Source organism: Saccopteryx bilineata, chromosome 6 (assembly GCF_036850765.1).
Source record: "Saccopteryx bilineata isolate mSacBil1 chromosome 6, mSacBil1_pri_phased_curated, whole genome shotgun sequence".
Classification (NCBI taxonomy): domain Eukaryota; kingdom Metazoa; phylum Chordata; class Mammalia; order Chiroptera; family Emballonuridae; genus Saccopteryx; species Saccopteryx bilineata.
The window spans coordinates 125,330,655-125,335,128 of record NC_089495.1 but is presented as its reverse complement, the minus strand read 5'-3'; the positions used below and the strand labels follow the sequence as shown (position 1 = coordinate 125,335,128).

At 52.9% G+C, this 4,474-nt stretch overlaps 1 non-coding gene across 1 annotated transcript; it reads left to right on the top strand.

Moving 5' to 3' along the window:
• Nucleotides 1–3,919: 3,919 nt before the first annotated feature.
• Nucleotides 3,920–3,995, top strand: TRNAT-GGU (transfer RNA threonine (anticodon GGU)). The gene has a single exon. It is a non-coding gene; the product is annotated as a tRNA-Thr (tRNA).
• The last annotated feature ends 479 nt before the right edge of the window (nucleotides 3,996–4,474 follow it).

The window sequence follows — 4,474 nt, the reverse complement described above, 5'->3', positions numbered from 1 at the left end:
CCAGGGAGGGACAGAGTGAAAGGTGTACCTCAGCTGGTGGCCCGCCCCGGCAGGCCACGGCAGGCAGACACCCACTGCGCCCCAGGCACAACTTCCAGTTTGGAAGTTCCCCTGGCTGTCTCTGGGGGCCTCACCATGTCCACCACAACGTGGGCAGTATATGCACAGAGAAGAGTGTGGAGTGCCACCTAGAAAACCTGGTCCTTCTCCATACCCTTTGCTTGATGGAACCTCAGGTCTGACCTGCCAGGAAGCTGGGGAACCTGGAAATGCCCTTCATCAATCACATCGCTTGTGAGTCCCTGTAAGGCCAGTGGCTGTGGCCATGTAGGCTCACACTGGATTCATGCAGATGGCAGTGAGATAGGAGAAACCAGAAGAATGCAGGAGAGGGAGGCCAGCAATGTCTGTGATCTTACACTCAAGTCAGAGACCTCAGCATCTTGGACTGAGGTCTCAAGGGCTGACTGAGAAAATTTGAAAAATAACAAACCACAGCTGTGGCCCTTCCTTGTTAGCAATTCCCTGAAATAAACTTGCAGCACCTGCAAGAAGAATGAGTTGTATGGTAGTCAAGGACAGACCCTCCAGCCTCCTCTCTTACCCCCTCCCCTCCTGGAGACACAAAAGTCAAGTAGGTCTGCAAAGAAGTCAAAGAAATCAGGCACTTGTTTCGTGAAAGCTAAAGCTGTGAAGATATATAAGATGTAAGAAATCTAACTTCGGAGAGCTCGTGTTTTGGGTGCTACTAGCTCCATGTGCTCCGCTGGCTACCAGTAAATCCTACATCCTTGATCAAGTTGTCTGGGTGTCTTATCCTCCATTGGGGTTGCTTCCTACAACAGATTTTTGGTGAATTGGCTGGGAAGCATGGAGGAAAGACACCTGGATTTGGCAGACTTCGGGTACCCCACTGGGGGGCTCCCAAGCCGCCCTGTAGAACGCCCACTTCGTGCACACCAGGGATTTCCACATGTGGACGCCTCACAATTCAGAAGGGAAAACCCCATCAGCTGGTCCCAGCAAGGACCAGACAATGGACGAACGAGGAAATGAGGGCGTATCAGAGCCACAGCAAGGAAAACCGGTCAAGGGTAGGGTGACAAATCACCCTCCATAGGTGTGAGGAGTGGTCCGCATGGGAGTGGTGACTCATCACCCTCCACAGGTTATGGGGAATGGGCCCCAGTTAGGAGTGGTGACTCATCACCCTCCACAGGTTATGGGGAATGGGCCCCAGTTGGGAGTGGTGACTCATCACCCTCCACAGGTTATGGGGAATGGGCCCCAGTTAGGAGTGGTGACTCGTCACCCTCCACAGGTTATGGGGAATGGGCCCCAGTTAGGAGTGGTGACGTGCCACCCTCCACAGGTTATGGGGAATGGGCCCCACAAGTTAGGAGTGGTGACGTGCCACCCTCCACAGGTGTGGGAGGCTGTGTGAAAGAGTGTGAGTGTGGGTGAACGAGACGGACACTAGGGAGGAGTTCTGACTCCTCCCCATAGGGCTGAAGAGACTGTTGGGTTCCGAACTGCAGTTCCATAGGGCTCCTTGTATGGCTAAGAGGCACAATTGTGTGCTGACGGTTTATATCAGCCTGCCATAAACCAAGAGGGTCCACTATCTCCACGAAGGGTGACAGACTGAAGCAAGTGGCGTCCCCTCCAAATTTCCCTTACCTTCCCCCAATCCCTTCTGGTGGCATAACTGGTGTTTATCTGGGAGGCATAAGAGGTTCACAGGGAAAACCTACTCCCCTGGCCAGGATGATCAAGAACTTTAAGAAAGAGTTCTCAGGGATTACGGAGTTACTATGTCCCCAGGAAAACTGAGGACCTTGTGTGAACTGGAATGGCCTACTTTCGGGGTGGAGTGGCCAGCAGAAGGAAGGTTGGATTGATCCTTTGTGCAGAAGGTATGGCAGATAGTTACTAAAATTCCAGGCCACCCCAACCAGTGCTCATGCTAATATTTCACCCACTCCCTTGGCTTAGAGGTCAGGTTTCCAATGTGTTAGTAGCAAAGCCAGGGAAGCTTTCCACCAATCCCGGAGAGCCGCTGCAGCCACTGGTGCCAGAAACTTTTACCCCTGGTGAGCCAGAAGAAGCAGAAACTTTGGCTCCCCGCTCCATGTACCTGCAAGGCTTCACCCTTCCACACCTGCCCCCCCCCCCCCCCACAGAGACAGCTGCTAGCTCAGGCCCGTCACTGCAAGGTCTATCAAGCCCCGGCATAAGCTCGCCTGAGCAGGGGGTGCCTCTCACTGCCCCACTGGAACCAGGTCCAGGCTCTCCTCCAAGGTCTTCAGAAGGGAAGCCAAAAGGCCACTAATATCAACAAAGTGGCAGAGACGTTGCAAAGGAAGGATGAAAGTCCGCGTAACTTTTATGAGAGGTTATGTGAAGCCTACAGGATCTATACTCCTTTTGATCCAGAAAGCCCAGAAAACCAGAGAATGGTTAATATGGCCTTTGTGAGCCAGAGTGCAGGAGATATAAAAAGGAAGCTCCAGAAATTACCAGGCTTTGCTGGGATGAACATTTCCCAACTCCTGGAAGTAGCCAGCAAGGTCTATGTCAACAGAGAGGTTGCAAGCAGACGGGAGGATGAGCACGGAGTGAAGAAGGCTGAGCTCATAGCTGCTGCCCTTCAGCACCAGGGCTAAGGAAAGCCACCCTCATTTGAAAACGGAAAGAAGACAGGTAAAGGGAAGAAAGGACAGGCAGGGCGCCCTTGCGGCATGATCAGTGTGCCATCTGCCGGGGAACCCATCACTGGAAAAATGAATGTCCCAACCGGGACAAGAGGGAGGCGTGCCTTCCCATCGCCTCCAAAGGGGCAGACACACTGTTCAACGTAGCTGGAGAATTCCTCCTAGACTGAGGGCGACCAGACTCAGGGGCCCCCGATGAGTCTATAGTCTATATCAGGGGTCCCCAAACTTTTTACACAGGGGGCCAGTTCACTGTCCCTCAGACCGTATGTCCCACGGGCCATAGTTTGGGGACGCCTGATGGTAGGGGGCCAACAGATGGACTTCCTGACCGATACGAGAGCTGAACACTCGGTGGTGACTCGGCCAGTAGCACCGCTCTCCACCCATAGGGTGGACATTGTAGGGGCCACATGAAAACAGGCAGAACAGGCATTCTGCCTGCCCCGTAAATGTCCTATAGGAGGTCATGAAGTTATGCATCAGGTTTTGTACATGCCTGACTGTCCAGTGCCCCTGTTAGGACACGATCTGCTAAATAAACTAAGGGCTACTGTATCTTTTGCTGACAATGACTGGCTAGACTTGCTGGTGCCAAAGCCTAAGTTTGTTTTAACTCTAACCATCCCCAGAGAGGATGAATGGAGAATTTTTGCTACCAAATCTGGGAAGCCACCCAGACAGAGGCTAACCCAGAAATGGCCGTGGGTGTGGATGGAAGAAAACCCTCCTGGGATGGCAATAAACCAGTTGCCAGTGCAGATAGAGGTAAAGCCTGGACACTGCCTGTCAGCCAAAGACAATACCCAATTCCTAGAGAAGCCTTGGAAGGAATCCAGCTGCATTTACAGAGGCTCAAGGAGCATGGCATTATTATCCCACGCCAGTCTCCCTGGAATACTCCTTTGCTCCCTGTCAGAAAACCAGGAGCCAATGATTACTGGCCAGTACAGGACTTGAGAGTAGTCAACGAGGCAGCAGTGACTCTATGCCCGACAGTACCAAACCCCTACACTCTCCTAAGCCTCTTCCCTGCCCAAGTCTCCTGGATCACTTGCTTAGATTTAAAGATGCTTTCTTTAATATAAGGCAGATTCCTGAAAACCGGGAGCTGTTTCCCTTCCACTGGGAGGACCCGGCTACAGGGACAAAGGTGCAGTACACCTGGACTAGGCTCCTGCAAGGGTTCAAGAACTCCCCTATCGGCCCTGGCCGGTTGGCTCAGTGGTAGAGCGTCGGCCTGGTGTGCGGAAGTCCCGGGTTCGATTCCCGGCCAGGGCATACAGGAGAAGCGCCCATCTGCTTCTCCACCCCTCCCCCTCTCCTTCCTCTCTGTCTCTCTCTTCCCCTCCCGCAGCCGAAGCTCCACTGGAGCAAAGATGGCCCCGGGCGCTGGGGATGGCTCCTTGGCCTCTGCCCCAGGCGCTAGTGACTCTGGTTGCGACAGAGCAACGCCCCGGATGGGCAGAGCATCGCCCCCTGGTGGGCGTGCCAGGTGGATCTTGGTCGGGCGCATGCGGGAGTCTGTCTAACTGCCTCCCCGTTTCCAGCTTCAGAAAAATACAAAAAAATAATAATAATAAATAAATAAATAAATATATTTAAAAAAAAAAAGAACTCCCTTACCATCTCCAGGAAGGCCTTGCTCCCCAAAGCAGTTTCTTGCACAGGACATTGGATGTGTCTTCCTTGAGTACATGGATGACCAGTTGCTGGGTCACAAGACTCTCCAGAGATGTGCTCAAGGAACAGATGAGCTT